Source organism: Mobula birostris, chromosome 6, assembly GCF_030028105.1.
Source record: "Mobula birostris isolate sMobBir1 chromosome 6, sMobBir1.hap1, whole genome shotgun sequence".
Taxonomy (NCBI): domain Eukaryota; kingdom Metazoa; phylum Chordata; class Chondrichthyes; order Myliobatiformes; family Myliobatidae; genus Mobula; species Mobula birostris.
In genome coordinates, this window is record NC_092375.1 from 64714082 (window position 1) to 64736110 (window position 22029).

The following is a 22029-nucleotide window of genomic DNA, read 5'->3' on the forward strand; positions in this document are numbered from 1 at the left end:
ATTATTTGTTCATTAGTACATTGCCATTCCTGAATGGATGTGCTAGACTGCAGGCCTTGGATCTGATTATTGGATTACATGTTGTTTTTGTTATTTAGAGTTGCATTTGACATTTTAGAACCTTGTTTCTGGTATTCTAGATGCTGCCCTGGCACACTCTACTGCATTAAAAGCAGACTTGACCCCATGGCCTGAATGAAGGATGTGTCAGGGCAGAAAATTACAAATTGTGGAATACAGTTCTGTTTCCAATGGTCTGTAATGACTCCATGGTTGCAAAATTTTGAGCTGCTAGATTCATTCTGAACATACTCTATTTTATATAGATGGTGTATTCAATGTGAAAGTGGGACTTTTCTCTAAAAGGTCTATATTTGTTCATTCCAGCCTGTGACATTGTAAACACTTAAATCTGTTCCTGATAGTTTTTGGTGAGAGTGAGATCAAGTTTGTTTACAAATGCAAGAGATTCTGCAGATGGTGGGAACCTTGAGCAGCACATCAAAATGCTGGAGGAACTCAACATATCAGGCAACATCTATGGAGGGGATTAAACCCAATGATTTGGGCTGAGACCCTTCATCTTGATTGGAAAGAAAGGGAGAAGATCTCTGCAGGAATGTGTTGATCCCTCTTAAAAATTATATGTGGTTTGTATTTGGTCTTATTCTTATAAGCTCTAGAGTAAAGGAGCCTAGTTTACTTAATATTTACCTATAAAAAGAGGCATGCCATTCTAGATGCCACACTAATGATTTTTTTGTGATCATTTAGCAAAAATGTACACCAAAGAAAAGAAATCAAAGTTGCACACAATACTTCAGGTGTATTCTCACCAAAACCTTATGTAATTAGAGAAAAACATTCTTATTGCAGTGCTCAAACCCTGGATAAAGGCCAAGGGGTCACTTTTATTAATTGTGTCTGCATCTGCTGTTTAGCTTTCAGTGACTTATGTGCAAGGATGTCAAAGTCCTTTTGCCTGTGAACATTTCCTAATCTTGACCATTTGAGAAATTGCCCAGAATTTCTTTTTGTTTCTCTGAAGTGGATGACTTCACATTTTTACACACTATATTCCACCAGCCATGTCCTGGCCTATAATCTTAGCTTGTCTATGTCTCACCTTTTTGCATTCTCTTCACTACTCATAAACTCATGTAGTTTCATGTATTCAGCAACTTGGGCATTTTGCATTTCGTTCCCTCAGCCAATCTATTACTGCTCTTCCTTTCTGTTAACCAATTCTCACTTGAGTATATTTTTCACATTTCCTTATGTTTGCTTATTAACCTTATGGGGACAAAATAAAAAGCCTTCTGTGAATCAAAATACATTCTATCCACTGGTTCTCCCTTGCCTATTCTACAGATTACAGTTTCAGCAGATAAGATAAAGTATAGGAGCAGAATTCAGTCTTTTTACCCATTGAGTCTGTTCCACCATTCAATCATGGCTGTTTTTTTTTCAACCTCATTATTTTCCCCTTTCCCTGTAATCCTTAACCCAGTTTCCAATTAAGAATCTATCAATTTCTGCCTTGATGAGTCAAACATGATTTTCCTTTCACATTGACTCTGTTCAATTCTATTATTTCCTAAGTTCTTCATATCACATCCTTTATAACGGATTCCACCATTTTCTCTGCTGATGACAGACTTTATTCTTCCTTAAATAGTTGGGCCGTTTGTGTTTTTTAACCTGAAGGAACCATTCTTGATTTGATAGAATTTTGGTCAGAGCATTCTGTGTCACTACAATTACCTTTTGCAAAAGTCTAGAATGTCCATAACCATGTCCTTGAATTTTGTCAGTTTACTGGTCATTAATTTCTCTAGTAATATTTTGTTATGAATGCTGATTTATTTTACAGGATTACTGATTTCTCAGTTGAGAAAGTATTTGGTAATCTGGAGAATCTTTCCTTGTCCTTGTTTGACTTAATGCAAAGACTTATGGGATCTGGAACCAATATTTGGACACCCGGGTACACCTTCCCACCTGTACATGACAGATGTGTACTGCTGGTGAGACAGAATTTATCTTACCAACAGCTGTATGGAAAGAATTTTGTTTGTCTGGATTTCGTACCCTAGCTGATACTAGATTTACTGCCCCCTTTATTCTTACAGGTGATCCCTCCAGGTAGCAGAAATTCACCTTGAACTGCCTAATTGTTGCTAAAATGTGAGATAATGAAGCAAAGTTTACAAGTCGAACGTAGTATAACAATGCACCTTGCATGATACAAACAAATGTATCTGTGGTATTGATATTCTATATTTTAGTTGCTAAAACAAGTTATTCTTTCAATTACCGGTTATCCATCAAGATAACACTGTCAGAAATTATTTTAAGAAAATAGCATGTGACTCTTCATACCTTTCCCACCTTTTCCTTGATTCTACTATGTTCAAGGTTCAGGGTCCTTAAATTTTTATTTTATTACTTGTAGTTGCTTTATTACAAATGTTTCCAATATTGGCAATAGTTCACAGTACATTTAGCTTGGCCCATTCTACTCAAGTAGCTGGATTTTACAGGAAAGCATGTAGTGTATCTGTGAGTGTACAATTACATGAATAGAAGAAGACTATATTTTGCAGATTTATTAATGACCCAAGTACCACTAAAACCAACTGCTATGTCAGGGTATTGATACATTGAACACAGAACAGTACAGCTTAATATAGGCCCTTCAGCCCATGATGTTGTGCCATTCCTTTAACCCCCATCCCTTTCCTCCCACACGGCCTTCCATTTTTCTTTCATCCATGTGCCTAAGAGCCTCTTGAATGTCAGTAATGTATCTGTCTCTACCACCACCCCTAGCAGTACATTGCACATACTACCTACCTCTGAAATTCCTCTATATGTTCCTCCAGTCACAAAGTTATGCCCCCTTGTATTATCTATTTCAGCCCTGGCCAGTCTATCTATGCCTGTTATCATTTTGTGCACCTCTATCAAGTCATCTCTTATCCTCTTGTCTGAAGGAAAAGGCTCTGGCTCACTCATCCTGTCCTCATAAGACATGCTGTCTGATCCAGGCAGCACCCTACTAAATCTCCTCTGCACCTTCTATAAAGCTGCCACATCCATCCTATCATGAGGCAACCAGAAATGAACACAGTATACCAAATGTGGTCTAACCAGAGTTTCATAGAGCTGCATCATTATCTTGTGGCTCCTAAACTCAGTCCTTTGACTAATAAGGACCAACACACCATATGCCTTTTTAATCATCCTATCAATTTCACTGCAACTTTGAGGAATCTATAGATGCGACCCTCAAGATCTCTTTTCCTCCATACTGTTAAAAATCCTGCCATTAACCCTGTATTCTGCCTTCAGGTTTGACCTTCCAAAGTGAATCACTTCACACTTTTACGGACTCACCTGCCACTTCTCAGCTCAGCTCTGCATCCTATCAATGTTCTGATGTAACCAATGACAACCTTCTGTACTATCCGCACCACCACCGACTATTGTGTGGCATACAAACTTCTAACCCACATTCCACTTCCTCATTCAAGTTACTAACTTGCAAGTTGAGTTGATAGTAAGAAAGGCAAATAAATTATTAACATTCATTTCCAGAGGACTGGGATCTCAAAAGCAAGGCTGAAATGCTGAGGCGTTATAAGGTATCAGCCAGACCACATTTGGAATATCGTGGCAAGTTTTATAGGATTCAAAGGTTCATTTATTATGAAACTATACAATTTTGAGGTTCTTTTTCTCCTGATAGCCTCGAAACCAAGAAAAAAAACGGTAATGCAAACATCACACTTCAAACCCCCCTCCGTACGAAACGTGAAAAGAACATTGACAACCTAATCCCCCTCTACCCAAACAAAGAAACTACATAACAAAAACATCGACTCCCAAATCCCCTTCACCTGCACAAAAAAACAAGAAAGAATGGAAGAACAAAAACACAGAATATAAAAAAACTGTAATACTGAAAAAAGTCCATAGTCCAAACCCATATTCATATTTATATCTATGCCCAAAAAACAGAAAATCTCAGTAATTCCTCTGGGCATAGTGGCAGGCCACACAGGTTCCCCTCTCTGGTAGCAGGGCAATCAGAAGGCAGCCAACCAGCGCACACCTTCCAGATTCACCTTGATGTTTCAATCCTCCTTGTCGTTTTAATCAGCAAAAAATGGAAGCTTTAATCGGCGAAATGGAGTTGAACATTTGCTTGTACCCCCTGCAGCCTCCTTACTGGGAGGCTTGAACTCATTGCCTCCTGGAATCCTCTCGGAGACAGCAAAGCACTGGATCACCCAAGCAATCTTCAAACTGCAAATCACAGGCTTGAACAGTTCCAGAAACATATTCAAGATGAAAAATAGATGTAAAAGAAGGGAAATAAATAGTTTTGTGGTCTATCCCAAATATGTCAATTGTGAGAGCGAAGTATGTAGGTGCCATCTTGACCAGAAATTTTAGGCCCCATATCTAAGGAAGGATAAGACCATAAGACATAGGAGCAGAATTAGGCTGTTTAGTCCATCAAGTCTGCTCTGTCATTTGATCTTAGTTAATCTATTTCCCTCTCAACGCATTCTCCTGCCTTCTCCCCACAGCTTTTCAATCCCTGACTAATCAAGAACCTTAAATATTCGCAGTGACCTGACCTCCACAGCACCCTGTGGCAGTGAATTTCACAGTCACCACTCTCTGTCTAAAGAATTTCCTTGTTCTAAATGGACGTCCCTCTATCCTGATAGAGCTCCTGATATGATAAGTCTTTCATTCCCAGAATCATTTTCGTGAACTTCTTTTGAACTCTCTCCAATATCAGCACATCCTTTCTTAGATCAAGGGGCCCAAAACTTCTCACAATACTCCAAGTGAAGCCTCACCAATGCCTTATACAGCTTTATATCCTTGCTTTTATATTCTAGTCCTCTTAAAGTGAATGCCAATTTTGCATATGCCTTCCTCACCACCAACTCAACCTGCAAGTTAACCTTTAGGGAGCCCTGCTCAAGGACTCCCAAGTCCCTTTCCACCTCTGATTTATGAATTTTCTCTGTTTTGAAAATAGTCTGTGCTTTTATTCTTTCTAACAAAGTGCATGACCATACACTTCCTGACAGTGTATTCTATCTGCCACTTCTTTGCCCATTCTCCTAATCAGTCTTAAATCCTTTTGCAGCCTCCCTGCTTCCTCAACACTACTTGCCCCCTCCACCTAGTTTTGTATGGTCTGCAAACTTGGCCAGAAAGCCACGAATTCTGTCATCCAGATCATTGACATATAGTCTAAAAAGCAGTCCCAACATTGACCCCTGTAGAACACCACCAGTCACTAGCAGCCAATCAGAAAAGCTCCCTTCATTCTCACTCTTTGCCTCCTGCCAATCCGCCAGTGCTCTACCCATGCTAGTATCTTTCTTGTAATACTATCAGCTCTTAAGCAGCCTCATGTCAAAGGCCTTCTGAAATTCCAAGTACACAACATCTACCATTCTCCTTTGTCTATCCTGCTTTTCACTTCCTCAAAGAATTGCAACAGAATTCTCAGGTAAGATTTTCCTGAAGGAAACCATGCTGACTTTGGCCTATTTTATCATGTGTTTCCAAGTACCCTGAAACCCAATCTTTAACAATCCACTCCAACATCTTCCCAACTACTGAGGTCAAGCCAATTGGCCTATCATTTCCTTTTTTTCTGCTTCCCTCCCTTCTTAAAGAGCCGACAGGTGGGCTAAACCAGATGAGGATTGCCAACGGGTCTCATACCCCGGTGAGATAGGGACATGCCTGTGCTAGCATGTGAAGTCAGCCCTGGTGGTCTGGGCAGACGAGATCTACAGTGAGATCCAAACTTCAGGAAGGCAGTGCTGCAATGCTACCTGGAAAGCAAAGAGCGTGGTGAGACGCAGAGGTCATAGTCAACCACTGCAACCAGGGAAGGCTCCAGTTGTGACACCTACTCGTACCACTGGACCTGGACTTCTGAGGTTGAGAGAGTAGAACTCCTCAGTGCAATGGCTTTTCCATTTAAAAACTCTCTTGCACAGATTTCCTACCATGGTCAGTGGACAACCACTAGTAATATTAATAGTGTTCTAATTTGTTTTGTATTTCATTTAAATACATAAGTTAGTCCTGATAAAGGGTCTCGGCCTGAAACGTCGACTGTACCTTTTCCTAGAGATGCTGCCTGGCCTGCTGTGTTCACCAGCAACTTTGATGTGTGTTGCTTGAATTTCCAGCATCTCCAGAATTCCTGTTGTTTAAATACATCATTTGTTACTCAGTTAAACAGTGGTTTGTATTTTCTCTTATACTTTTTTTAACTATTTCCATGAAACTTTGGCTAATTGGGGCACCCACTTAATTGGGCCAAAATGTACTGGTCCCGATGTGTCCCAGTTAACCGGAATCCAGAGTATTTTAACAAGATATCATGCTATATTAGTTTAATTAAGCTTTGCACAGAAACTTTGCCAGTACAAATCAACAAAATATGGGTTTTAGATTGCTTTTCACAACACAAAAGGAAGAATCCTCAAGAAAATGAAAAAAACTTGAACTTTACCAATAAAAAGGGTTTGTGATAAAATTATAACTTTAATAAAGGTCATACATGGTTAAACACTGAAGCATGTACCACACTTGCAATTTGAGGCAAGTGGAAGGATTACATTATATATGTAATTTCTGCATTACACATATTTTTCAGAGTTACAGTGAGAGTAGTCTAGTCTAGGCAATACACAATGAAGGAAATTTATGTACAGACTGATGGCTGGTAACTGAGTTATATTGAAAGAAGTGTGTTGTCAACCAACATCAGTATCACTCAAGTTTCTCACTGAAGAGACAATTTAATAGCTTTTTCAGAAATATTGCAAGCGTAGGCAAAAATGTTTTCTTTCAGTAAAAATCAATAGCTAATATTCTGTTGCTCCCCACAGCCTTTTCTTTGATTCAGTTTTCCGAGTAACCTGGATTGAGCAGAAGAAAGCAACTCTTATTTCTGCAAAGCCTCTCCCATGCTAAACAATTCAGTTGAAAGGAGTAAATTCTTCATGCATACCAAGTGTAAGACAATCAGGTCAAATCAAAGACAGTGAAACAAATTAAATTCATTTATACTGCAGAAAGAAGAATTCAACAAAGGACGGTCAACTTTGTACTTTCAGTTTACATAACTATAAAGGACACAAATCCAAGTTCTGTTGAGATTAGGGACATCATATCAGAAGCAAATGAATTCAGTCATGATGTTCTGTTGCTGGCATTAAGCACAAATTTTGTAATGATTAAATAGTCAAGCACAGTGACTGTCTAGTTTACTTATGTCTGTACAGCTTACAGAGTCTGATAAACATCTCTGCATTGCTCCAGAATCTGAGGTGTGAATGTGATCTATGGACTGCATTAGCAATTATTGTATAGTAAATTGCCAGGATACACCAGTGACTTCACAATTAAAATGAATATTTTACATGACAATCTCTGCTTTCAGCCACTAATACAAAATACATAAAATCATCCTAGGAGAAAATAGTTCTGCATAGTATTATTATTATAGAATGACAAGATAATAACTTCAATGTAAAAGTAAATATAAGAGAAGAATTTATTTCAAGCCCTGCTTTTAACTCTTCAACTACATCGGCATATCCAGTACAGTAAAAGTCATTTTAATTATTATTACTTAATACGAGTGAGAGGCAATTTAATTTGCTCATGCAACATGTGATCAGTACAGCCTTCATTGGATTGCGAGCAAGACACAAGTGGCAGTTGTCAAAAACAGAAGTGTTTCACAACAGTGGATTTCCAAATAGTGCACAAATATATTTAGGGATGTAAACCTTTGGTCATTGTGCAGTCTAGGCTCTTGTGACTCCAGATCAGTGGTTCCCAACTTACAGGTTGCCCATCGCCCAACCCCCCCCCCTCATCAAAGCACTTTTATACTTGCCAGCACCCCTCTTAGGCACAATATACTTTCCAGTGCCCCATAGTGTAAAAACATGTCTACCGTATGCTAACATGAGAAAAATGATTCTGCTTTAAATTTTTATTTGTCTTTAAACCTAGCTTACACAGTCCCTGTGTGCTGTACAGCAGCTTCAATATCAATGTGATCCTTGAGCTTGATGGTTTTTAGCAAGAGTTGAAATATCTGGTTCAAGTTGTGACAGCAAAAGCCTTAAGCCCCCACACATAACAATGTCCAAGTGTTTTTTGTGTGTATGTGGTTCACTGCACTGAAGCCTGTTTCGACAAGGTAGGAGGGTGGAAATGCATTGAAGAGCAGTTTGGCTCTTTTCCAAAGATCAGGAAGCTTCACATGATGGTGTAACCACGTATCACAAAAGCTGACATTTTTGAAAAGCATTTTGGCTTCTTCACATTCTTCCACTTAGCAAAGAAATGGGTTAATTACCCAGTCTGGAATTTCCAGGTCGTTCTAATCCTTGAATTGATTTTGAAAATCCTTCTTCAGTGACTGCGGGTGTAAGTAGTATTCTTGCAAATCACTATCTATGAAAGAGAATGCCATACTTTCCATACAGGGAACTGAGAATATTCATCTCCCAATGTTGTCTTTTGTATTTTCAATTTTTTGATAAAAGTGGACACTGCATGTTTTGCCTAGATTAAATTGAAATTGTCACCCAGCAGTTTCATATTTAGAATGTTCATTTTGTCATACAGATTGGCAAGGTATGCCGCATCTCCACATAGTTCCATCTTGTTTCCCAAGCTCTTGTCGACTTTGAGCAAAAAATTAACCACAGTGACAAAAAGATCAAAGAAAAGCTTTAAGAGGCAGCCTTTTGTCAGCCAGTGCACTTCAGTGTGAAGAAGCAAGTGTTCAAACTCTTCATCGTTATCTTGGCAAAACTGATGAAATATTCTGCTATTTAATAGATGAGCTTTAATTTTGTTGATGGCAGATATCATAAGAGTCATGCTTGAAAAAAGTCACTGGCTGAAGTATTTGGCTGTGAGATGTTGGTGATGACTTACACAATGGATTGCAAACAAATTTGGAATTTCTTCTTTCATAATTGCCACTAAACCAGCATGGTGACCTATCATATATAGTGCTCCATCTGTTGCACAAGAAATCATGTTCCTAATTGGAATACTTTTATCCTCAATATACATTTTGAGTTCATTGATTGATTTTTCATTGTTATTTATTTTTATCGTTTTACAAAAGAATCTCTTCATAAATTTTTCCATTTCTGATAAACAGTACATATGCCATCAGCAATGTCCTGTTGTCTCACACAGTGGAGTCATCCAGTTATATCCCAAATTCTGTTTTTTGTAGCTGTGTGAATAGTTGATACTCAATATCTTTGTTCATTTTGTCAATATGATGAACTTGAGAGTTGTTACTCAGAGGAATTGATTTTAAAATACTGGTATCCATTTTGAGAACAGTGGTGAGCACTTCTGATACAGCAGGCATTATTAATCTTTCACCAATGGTATGAGATTTTCCACACCTTTCTATCATTTTGGAAATGTTATAAGAAGCAACGAGACCACTATCGAGGTCATTTTTAGCTTTCTTGCCAAATGATTCGAGTGTACAACATTTTTCAAATGCTGCTTTCATCTTCTGGAACTGAGTAATGCCATAAGTAGCCTTTTCGGGGTGTCTTTTACGGAAGTGTTCCTGCAATCTTGATGGTTTCATGGCTTCATTAGAAAATATAGTATTACAAATAAGACGCATGGAACATTACTGATCTAACGGAATGGAATAAAACCATACTCCAGGTATATAAACATAATATTGATGCATTTCCTGTAGTTTCTGTTTCTTAGCAGGATTAGAATTCACGACCTCACCCTCAAAGATTGCGCCATAAGTATTTATCCATCATTAGTGGGGCTAAATTAAAACGAAAAATTAACACAAACTGGGAATGACTATTGGATGTTGATGACAGCAGCAACTTGACACAGATGGAAGGATGGTAGCAGCATGCAGAGGTGCGGCAAGGCGAAGATAAAAACGATCACAATAGCGAAAATTAAGTTAACAAGGGTCCAGATTGGAATCTGAATGTTAGTCGGGATAGAGCTAGTGTTCGGCAAGCTACCTCGATACCACCCCAGTTCATGCAATTGACCAGTCAAGGAAGTCTCATAATCCCCAAAAATGGTTCTTGACTGCAGATATGAAGCCAAGGGGTCACTTTTAACACCTCAAGAGGAATCATCAGGGTTGGCAGTTCCAATGATTGGTTCCCTTTTACTGCTTGGTTCCAACCAGCGCTATATCGTTGCGTGACCTGTTTTCCGTTGATCTGTAGAGAAAGTTGAGAGGGTGTACTTGACTTACCAGCTGTTAAATTGCATGAACTTGTTCTGTACTGCAAGTTAAAGGGCACACTGGTTGCTAATTTATGCATCCCCATTAATGTCTTTTTGGTTGATACAGTTGGATGAAATTGCTGAGTTTCAGATGTGCTGTGAAGACAAGTGCTCACTGCCTGCAGAGCTATGGTTCTTCCTGTGTTCCAGTGCCTCATCCTTTTGTTTTAGAAAATGCCTGTTCTACTAATTGTTGGTCAAGTCTCATGCCTCAAGTTAGAGTGCTGCTTACCGCTCCCCCCCCCCCCCCCCACCCCGACAACTTCTATTTCTGTTCATACCCCCTTGGGACAAATAACTGCCCTTGTTTGGAATCGCTGCTCTGGACCTGTTGATAAGTTTACTTTTAACTATTTGTTTAGTTCAGGGAGAGAATGAGATGGACATAAATGCAGGCATGGATAGCGATGTCCACATCCCATGAATAAATAAAGAGAAAAAAAACCTGACTGACTTCTATACGTGAATAATTTTAGCTCTGAATTATGCTGCTCTTTCTGCTGATAAAGCATGATGTACTTGAGGTGAAATAAGAGGATTATGTTTTATTCAAAACAATTACCATCATATTAATACCTCTTCCTTGAAGTTTAGTTAATGAACAGAAGCTTTTTAAGCTACCTCATTGTTTCCTTACTAGGTTTGATGCAAGCATTTGAGCAGTTCTACCTGCCAGTCTGCGAACATTGAGGGTGTTGTCATCCATTCTATACAATGGATAGAATACAATGTCTCAGATATGAATTCTGGTAGATATTTTACATATTTATTGGTGCAATGTGCAGCATTTCCGGAGTTCCATCGTTTATTAAGCTGCATAGCAAAAATAGAATTCTTTTTATTCATTACTTCACAATTTACAGCAACTCTTTTTGCCATGGGCATATGATGGAACAAATACTATTTCTCAATATAGTCAGATAAAAGCAGAAATCTTTAACTTTCTATTAAAAAAAAACCCAATGATTTATTAGTGGTAGAGCAGTCTCTGTCATTGTAAATGTTGTAACGTGAATGCATGATGTAAGAAATAACAATATAAGAAGATCATAGTTAAACCTTTATCAAAAAATTATGTTTAGATAGCAACAAATTGAAATGCAAAATCTATTTATGAATGATACCTTGTGCACATTTTGTTTGTATAGTTTGTTCAACGTGTTTTGTTCATAGGATACAATAAAATGGCCATTGCTCACATCTGTATTCCTGAGTCAAAGAGGTAGGATTCATCATTATTTTCTTCATAGAAATTAGTTAACTTGTAAGAACACTTAAGGGTTGATGTGAATCCCATTTTGTTGAAGTTTCAAGGGAGAATTCTATTTATTGTTCCTGAATAATTATGCTCTTATTTTGGCAGGATTCTGAGTCCTTGGATACGTACTCTGTCAACACTCTATCCCCCCTTTGAGGCCACAGCATCCACTGTTCTCTGTCAGGTTTTTGATGTAGTGGAGAAAACATATTGTGGTGATGGATTGTGCTACCTTATTGATTTCCTCGTCCCTGCTAAACACATTCTGCAGTGCATTCAGCAGGACGCTTGTGTAAGTAAAGGTTTAAAAGCAGTGAATGGAGGTAATTTATAAGATGATTTAATATGTTATGACTTAATATAAAATGAAAGAGTGAAGTAATGTAAAATAGTGTGATGGTTATGATAAATGTCTTTATTTAAAATGTAAAATACGGTTGTCAGAGATGCTAGTTCAAAGCAAACTGCAGGAAAAGGTACAGTTCATCTGCAGTAAGTTTACTTAAACTTGGCCATGTATTTAGAAGAACCAGAAATGACTCATCAAAAAATATGAGAACTATGAATTGTCCCTTTAAACAGTGTCATAGACTAAATAACTTTATCTCTAAAGACGATTTATAACATCAAATCTATTCATCCAAGAAGCTATTACTTTTTTGACCTTAGAGCCATGTAATTGAAAGGACTAATACAGGAATATTTTCATTCTGCAAAAATTTGATAATGAGTATTTATTGAACCACCAAGCGTATGGTTGGAAAGCACATTAAATCTGATTTGTGAATTCCTTAAGAATTGATGAAATGAAAATACAGATGTGTTTGTATTTTGTTTGATATTTTAGAAGCATGTATGAAGGATCCTTGTATGTTACTGAATGCTTGATAAATGTAAGAATGACTTGGGTTTAATAAACACAAATCCTGTTAATATAACTGATAAATTTTCTACAATTTAAGAGGTAACAGTTTAGGATAAGTGCTTGTTTTAGTCACCTGCTTTGCATGCCAAATGCATACTTTTGTGACATTGCTGTTTAAATAAATCATAATCATAAGTGGTATGACTGGACCATCTTGAGTAATAACTGGTAAAAATAATGAAATACAAAGTACAGTTTTGTTTTAAAGGTCAAATCTACATTAAAGTGGGAATGATTTTTCTTGTTTTGATTTGTTTTTTTATTGATAAATGTGGATGTTATAAACTAAATTTTATTAAATAATATTTGAAAATGTCTAGATGTAATGTTCATTATACCATAGTTGAGAACTTGCACCAGTTTCTGAAAATTGTGGATTCGAGGCTCACACAAAGACTTGAACACAAAAACCAGGCTGTCACACAGCTCAGTACTGAGAAAGCAGTGCCCTGTTAAAAGATTTAGAAGTTACATTGAAGATTCATGTGCCCTCTTGGGTGGAGACCAATCTAGCGAAAGACCAACGAAAGAATCCAGATCAGCGATATGATTGTGAACTTGGTTTGATGCACAAGGGAAGTGGAGAAAAATGGCAAAGGAGAGGAGCAATCTCAATCTTTCGACTATAAAGTCCAGCAGCATCTTGCACTACTTGGCAGTGAAGAGCAAAGCACAGCACAGGAACAAAGAAGGAAATATAAACTTTTCAATTATTTGCCTTAACTATCTGTAAAGTAGGTTGGTTGAAGGTATACAAAAATCTGAGCAATTCATGGATTTTCTAATGTGCTTTTGTTTCATATCAGTCTTTGTCATTCATGTATATTTTTGTAAGCTAAATTATTAAACTTGCTATTTGGTGGTTCTTCTGAATGTGGTCTGCCCCCTCCCCCTCCACAGCAGAATAGACATTGTTCAACTAGATGTTTTTCAGTAGGCATGACAAAAGATACTACATTCCTTAAGGGAAGAAGTAATGAATGCAAATGAAAATACTGTGCTTTTGGAAGAGCAAGATAAAGAGGATTGATTTGGATGGATTCAATTACATATCTGGCAAAATAATTACCTCCTGTTTTGTGAACTTGAATGATGCTTCAAGTTTTAGAATTGGTGCTTTAAGTTGTTTGTTCCTCCTCCTGCTTTGCACTCACTTAAAGATGAAATGAAAATTTTAACTTTTCAAGCTCAAAGTCAAGTTTATTGTCAAATGCACAAGTACATGTATACACAGATACAATGAAGGATTTTCTTTTAGGAGCATCATATGTACATTGTATGATCTAAGTAGCATTCACAGAAAAAGATAAATTATACACTATTTTACAAGAAAACATAATTAGAACCAGAATCAAGTCCATTTCAGTGCAACGTGTTCAAAGTGTACATAAAGTTCCTCAACTGTAGTGGTGAGGGTTTTGCTGGTCGATTCAAGAATCAGATCGTTAAAGGGATGTAGCTGTTCTTGAACCTGGTGGGTGGGACTTTGAGCTTCTGTACCTCCTGCTGATGGTAGCTGAGAAAAGATGGCATGGCCTAGATGGTGGAGTTCTTTGTTGATAGATGTTGCCTTCTTGAATTTCCTTGGATACTATCAGTGGTGGGGAGGAGCATGCCTGTGATATATTGGACAGACTCCACTACTCTGCAGCTTCTTATATTACAAGCATTCAAATTGCCATACCACACCATGATTTCAGGGTACTTTCAACAGTGCATTTGTAGAAGTTTATTAAGTGTTTGATGATAAATCAAACCTCCTTAAATTCCTGGGAAATCTCTTTAGGTTTTGTTTTCAATCCATTTATCTCATAGGCCTGTCTGCAGTGTAGCATTGTCTCTTAAACCCTTAATTACTACTTATCCCTATTCAAGGGCCGGTTTTCTACCTGTGCTAAACCAACAAGTTGGGCATTACACTTGTTACCTTGATTCAATATCTATTTGTTAGCTTGATCTGAACATCAAGAAAATCCGAGTCCTGCACCAACCTACTCCAGATCAAGCTCCTAAACCTCTAACCATCCAAGTTGACAACATACCTCTGGAGAACACTGATCATTTCCCATATCTTGGCAGCCTTCTTTCTTCAAGAGGCAGCATTGATCTTGAAATGAATTGCAGAATAGGTTGTGCAAGTGGAGCTTTTGCCAAGCTGAGAAAGGGGGGCTTTTGAAGATTGAGATATCAGGACCAACACTAAGCTTCTGGTCTATAAAACTATAGTCCTCCCCTCCTTGCTATATGGAGTGGAGTCAATAGACAATTGGTGCAGGAGTAGGCCATTCAGCCCTTCAAGCCAGCACCACCATTCACTGTGATCATGGCTGATCATCCACAATCAGTACCCTGTTCCAGCCTTCTCCCCATATCCCTTGATTCTGCTATCTTGAGCCCTATCTAACTCTTTCTTGAAAGAATCCAGACAATTGGCCTCCACTGCCTTCTGAGGCAGAGCATTCCACAGATCCACAACCCTCTGTGTGGAAAAGTTTTTCTTCAACTCCATTCTAAATGGTCTACCCCTTATTCTTAAACTGTGGCCTCTGGTTCTGGACTGCCCCAACATCTGGAACATGTTTCCTGCCTCTAGCGTGTCCAATCCCTTAATAATCTTATACGTTTCAATCAGATCCCCTCTTATCCTTCTAAATTCCAGTGTATACAAGCCCAGTTGCTCTAATCTTTCAACATATGACATTCCTGCCATCCCTGAAATTAACTCAGTGAACCTCAGCTGCACTCCCTCTATAGCAAGAGTGTCCTTCCTCAAACTTGGAGACCAAACCTGTACATAGTACTCCAGGTGGGGTCTCACCAGGGCCTTGTACAACTGCAGAAGGACCTCTTTGCTCCTATACTCAACTCCCCTTGTTATGAAGGCCAGCATGCCATTAGCTTTCTTCACTGCCTGCTGTACCTATATGCTTACGACTGATGAACAAGGACACCCAGATCTTGTCGTACTTCCCCTTTTCCTAACTTGACACCATTCAGATAGTAATCTGCTTTCCTGTTCTTGCCACCAAAGTGGATAACCTCACATTTATCCCCATTAAATTGCATCTGCCCATTCACTCAACCTGTCCAAGTCACCCTGTATTCTCATAACATCCTCCTCACATTTCACACCGTCACCCAGCTTTGTGTCATCTGTAAATTTGCTATTGTTACTTTTAATCCCTTCATCTACATCATTAATGTATATTGTAAACAGCTGTGGTCCCAGCACCGAGCCTTGCGGTACTCCACTAGTCACTGCCTGCCATTCTGAGAAGGACCTGTTAATCCCCTACTCTTTGTTTCCTGCCTGCCAACCAATTTTCTATCCATGTCAGTACCCTACCCCCAATACCATGTGCTCTAATTTTGCCCACTAACCTCTTATGTGGGACCTTATCAAAGTCATAGACAATATCCAGCAGGCACATAAAATCCCTGGAAACATACTATTAAAGATTCCTCCAAGAGATTGAGAATTAGCCAGAAGAACAGGTGTACTAATTCCAGCATCCTGGAGGAAGCTGGTGGTTAGCACAACATTTTACAGTAGAGGTGAGCCAGGTTGAATTCCTATTGCTGCCAGTAAAGAATTGGTAAGTTCTCCAAGTGCATTACCTCCAGGTGCTCTGGTTTCTTCCCACGGTCCAAAGAGTTACTGGTTGGTAGGTTAATAGGTCATTGTAAGTTGTCCCATTATTAGGCTAGGGTTAAATTGGGGGGGGGGGCGTTGCTGGGTAGCATGGCTCGAAGGGCTGGAAAGGCCTATGTTTGTCAATTAATCAATAGAAAAACCAAACAAACTTTAACTCCATAGCCACATTCGTGACTGAACACCAATTGTGATGGGTTGGCCATGGTTCAGTGATGCCTATAACATCATACATGTCAATCTGAAACAGTGCTACTTTCATCTACCTTATTCCATATACTGCATGCATTTAACTATGGCACCTTCAGTCCTGTATTCCCCCTTTTTGATTTTGTCCACCTCCTACATTGCAACTCATCCTGTTGACTGCAATTTTGTCTTATGAACAGCCTCTTCTCATTACACACTGCATCTGTAAACCAGCTACCTCATCTTCAGCGCTATCATCCACCTTTCCTACAATACTTCTTGCATTGAAATACACACAGTTCAGGACAGTAGTCAGACCATGCTCAATCTTTTGATTCCTAATTTTGTCTGAGGTCTTACCAGCATCTACCTCCACAAGCCCTCCACTAACTGTTCTGGCACTCTGGTTTCTATCCCTCTGCAATTCTAATTTAAATCCCACCATGCAGCATTAACACACCTTCCTCCTAGGATATTAGTTCCCCTCCAATGTTAAGCGCAAACCATCCTTATTGTATAGGTCCCACTTTCCCTGTATTAAACTGTATAATCGCATATGTAAGGCTCCTTTTCATTGACTACAGCGCTGCCTTGAATACCATCATTCCAAATAAACTGATTCCTAAGCTCCGGAACCTGGGCCTTAGCACTCAGATCTGCAGCTGGATCTTCAACTTCCTCACAGACAGGACCCAGGCTGTAAAAATAGGGGACAAGCTCTCCTCTACAATCACTCTGAGCACCGGTGCCCCACAAGGCTGCGTACTCAGCCCCCTGCTGTACTCACTGTACACCCATGATTGGTAGCCAAGTTTCCATCGAACTCAATATATAAGTTTGCTGATGACACAACAATTGTAGGCCGTATCTCGGGTAATGATGAGTTTAAGTACAGAGAGGAAATTAAGAACCTGGTGGCATGGTGTGAAGACAGTAACCTATCCCTCAACGTCAGCAAGACGAAGGAATTGGTTGTTGACTTCAGAAGGAGTAGCGGACCGCACAACCCAATTTACATCGCTGGTGCGCAAGTGGAACAGGTCAAAAGCTTTAAGTTCCTCGGTGTCAATATCACAAATGACCTGACTTGATCCAACCAAGCAGAGTTCACTGCCAAGAAGGCCCACCAGCGCCTTACTTCCTGAGAAAACTGAAGAAATTTGAACTGTCCCCTAAAACCCTCACTAACTTTTATAGATGCACCGTAGAAAGCATTCTTCTAGGGTGCATCACAACCTGGTCTGGAAGTTGTCCTGTCCAAGACTGGAAGAAACTGCAGAAGATCGTGAACACGGTGCAGCACATCACACAAACCAATTTTCTGTCCTTGGACTCACTTTACACCGCACGCTGTGGGAGCAGTGCTGCCAGGATAATCAAGGACACGACCCACCCAGCCAACACACTCTTCGTCCCTCTTCCCTCCGGGAGAAGGCTCAGGAGCTTGAAGACTCATACGGCCAGATTTGGGAGCAGCTTCTTTCCAACTGTGATAAGACTGCTGAACAGATCCTGACCCGGATCTGGGCCGTACCCTCCAAATATCTGGACCTGCCTCTCGGTCTTTTTGCACTACCTTACTTTCCATTTTTCTATTTTCTATTTATGATTCCTAATTTAAAATTTTAATATTTACTATCGATTTGTAATCCAGGGAGCGGGAAGCGCAGAATCAAATATCGCTGTGATGATTGTACGTTCTAATATCAATTGTTTGGCGATAATAAAGTATAGTAGAAGTATAGCTTTTGCCTCACCAGTACATTGCATGGCTAGCAATCCTAAGATCAGAACCCTGGATGTCCTACTTTTTAACTTAGCAAACAAGATGCCGCCGTGTATGGCGGTTGTGTTGCGAGCTCCATTCCAAATCTACAGTATACTACTAATTTCTAAAATTTTCTTAGCCTTTTCTGTTCTAGTAGCTGATAGTCACATCTATGTTGCATTGACTGTTGTATTTATTATAAATTACTATGATTGCACATTTAGATGGAGACGTAACATAAAGATTTTTACTCCTCATGGATGTGAAGGATGTCATTTCAGCTCCCTGAACACTCTGTGTAGAACCTCGGTCACTCATCCTACCCATCTACCAGAGATTATGCTGGTAGATTAATTAGCTTCTTTAAATTGCCCCTCATGTAGGTGGACAGCACAAGAATTGGAGCCAAGTTGATGGTGAGATTAGGATGTAATGAAATGGAATCAGCTGGAATAGTCTTGTTGGGCCAAATAACCTCATATTTCATAAGAAGATGTGAGGGAAAAAAAATGCCTGTCTTAGATGGGTGATGTTCACTTTTAAACAGTGACTTCTAGTTCTAGGATCTCTCACAAGCTGAAACATCATTCCACATCAATGTTTTAAAACCTCAGTGTATCATGATATGTTTCTGTCAGTTACTTCTCTCCCTCCCTCATTCTCTTTTAATCTCCAGTAGCTACACACCTAGCAGGTATATCCTTTCCTCATTAGACATCCATATATTTGTCCTATCAGTCGTCAATGAACTGCTTCATTATGCATTATACTCTTACATCTAGTCGAATAATAGCCTTTCATAAATAAGAAGAACTAAACTGTACCCCTTACCCACCCCACCACTCCCCCCCCTTGGATTTGGTTGCACCGGGGCCCCCTGCATCTTGAAGTATCAGCTCCCAACTTTTGCTAAATCAAAAAAATGCATAGGTTGGGAAAAAAAGCAGAATGTTTGAAACACTCCGCAGATCAGACAGCATTAGTAAAAAGAAAATAAAACAAGTCTTGTGAAGTCAAAGAATTTTTTGGACTCTCTGGATTTGTATTTAATTTTGCTCACAATAGATAAGAATATTCTGTTAGTTTTCCTAATTGCTATGCCTGTCTACTAGTCATTTCTGACCAGAACATCCATATACTTCTAGATCCCAGAGCTTCTCAACTATTTATTTAAAATTCTGATTTTTTTCTCCTAAAATTGGCAATCTCATTTTTCAAATTGTATCCTTTTTCCTAGTTCTCCGTCCTATGAATTTCTCCGCAGTCTCATTGTATCCTGCCCAGAAATTACTTTCCCATTTATCTTTATGCCATTAAAAAATTCACCAACCATACCTTAATCAAAGCCAGCCGGTGGTGTAGTGGCATCCTCACTGGACTTTGAGGCGAGTGGTCCTGGGTTCGAATCCGGCCGGCTCTTTGCACCTTTTCCATATGTGCTGGGTTGAGTGCTGAGCTAGCAACTTGGCTGGGGTGGCATAACTTGATGGGTCAAAAGGGCCTACCCTGCACTATATCGCTAAATAAAATAAATAGATAAAAACATTAACATTTATATGGTCCCCCTTGATCCCAAATTTACAGGAATGGGATGCAAGAGCAGTTACTCAAATAGCTTAATGTTACACAAAATTGAAATATGTAACCTGTATCACCAGGAAGAACAGAGCATAAAGCATACAGGCACATTACCTATAGCTTCCCTTCCAGGTCAGATGCCTATCTGATTGGGAAATATATTACCATTCCTTCTTCACCATCGTGTTTGAAATATGGAATTCCTTTCACTAATACACAGTGGTTATACCCTCACCAAAAGAATTGCGGTTGGTGATGTAGGAGGCCTATAAGGATGCAGTTAGGGTAATTGATACCTATTTCCTGTGAATGAATAAAAAAAAGTTACATCAAGCAATTAGAAAGGACAATTAAAACCTTCCCTGTATTTCAAAAGGGGTAGATAAAAGTGTGTTGTAGTGTTGTTATAGTTGAATAATACTTTAGTAAGACCACCAGCATAAAGTTTTTATCTCCTAGTTTAAGGAGTGCTATGCTTGCCTTGATGAGAATGTAAATCTTAAAAGGAGCGATTTGAGTTCAGTGAATCTTACTCGTTGGAGATTGTGCACAATAGGATCTCATTAAAGAATCAGGAGATTTGAGAGGATGGATAATGAAAAGATGCTTCCTCCTGAATTTAAAGGGAGCGTGAGAAAAGGGGCTGCAGTAAGGGTAAAGGGAATGATGGAAACAGGACCTAGTGAGGGCCAGCAATTCAGATTCAGATTCAGGTTTATTTATCACATGTACATTGAAACACAAATGCGTCATTTGCATTAACAACCAACACACTTTAGGATACGCTGGGGCACACATTTCAGTTCCAACATAACATGCTCATGATGTTCAACAGAGTAACACAAGCAACATCAATAACGAAACAAAATAACAGCAGCAAAACATACCCTTTCCCATTGTCCAACCCTCCTACCCACTCACATACATAGACAGGACAGGCTGCTTCTGGGCCTTGGTTCTTCACCCCAAACACTCAGACTTCAGCCTCCAACCTCCAATTTCTAGTCCGGACTCATAAACATCAGGCCTCTGGTCTCCAGAAAAGCCGAGCCAAGGGTTACAACCTTCAGATCTCTACCTTTGGAATTGCCAACTTTGGTCTTTGACCTTCGGGGTTTTAACTCTGGACTCGCCAACCTGCGGACTGATCTTTAACTTTGTTCTTCAGACTCAGTCACCCACTGGGTATTGAACCCAGAACTTGCTGATCCCAGGACTTTAACCTTCAGGTCTCAATCCTAGGACTCACTGATCACAAGTTTGACCTTTGGGCCTTGATTTATTGACATGCATGGACCTCTGACTTGAGAGGTTACCAACCCTGCTGACTCCTACCCATATGGATCTCTGACCCGGATTCGTTGGGTTTCCTCACTGCCTACCAACCTGACTTCTAGGATTGCTGACCTTTCACCGCAGAGTGCACCAACTTGGACTTCAAACACTGGTTCCTGCCCCTGGCTCTTCATTTACTATCCCTGACCTCTAACTCTCCCTCATTCCTGTCCCTAACTCCTTGCACTGCCCCCAAACCATTCCTACAGACCTAAAAAAGGAAGTAAATCTGAGCCAAAACCTTGACAAATATTTCATCGCAGCACTGTCTTGACCAGATGAGTGTAAATAGTACAAGGGAGAAGAGCCAAGATGTTGATTCATCAGATTTTTCAAATGGTTGGATAGCAGAGGCTGTCAAAGTTTCCTTTGTGATTTTTAATCGTCCTTTATTTTTGATGTCTTTATGATTTTTCTCCTAAAACACTTCTTGACTTCCTTGATTAGCTTTGGTTAGTTCATCACCTTGGCATCTTTCTCCTTACTGGGATATATTTTTGCTGGGTTTCATAAATATCCTTAGATGCTTGCCTATTGCCTGACTTGCTAATTTATTTCCCCAGCCAAATGTGACTAACACTCACTTCATTCCTTTGTTTTTTCCCTCTTTTTCAGTTTCTCATCCTCAAGCCAAATTTTATCATACTGTGATCACTGCTTCCTCGGGGATTTTTATTGTGACATAATTTATTAAGCCTGTTTCATTACACATCAGCAGATCCAAGATAGCCTTTTTGCTTGTTGGCTCTTTAAGAATAATAATAATAAATATTTTATTAATTCCGAGTGGGAAATTCTTTCGTTACAACAAAACTTAAAGCACATTTAGCAATGTGCAGACTTAATTAATAATAAAGTACAGAATAATAAAATAATAATTTACCAATATGCAATAATTTGTAATAATGTGCAATAATAAGGGACTGAGATCAGGGCATTTCTGCTGT

The 22029-nt window shown here is 39.2% G+C and overlaps 1 protein-coding gene across 1 annotated transcript in view; it reads left to right on the forward strand.

Moving 5' to 3' along the window:
* Nucleotides 1-22029, forward strand: part of LOC140199808 (uncharacterized) — a 28359-nt gene that overhangs the window by 2835 nt on the left and 3495 nt on the right. The window contains exon 2 of the mRNA XM_072262298.1: nucleotides 11741-11927. The gene's annotated coding sequence lies outside the window, so the exon portion shown is untranslated. The remainder of the gene's footprint in view (nucleotides 1-11740; nucleotides 11928-22029) is intronic.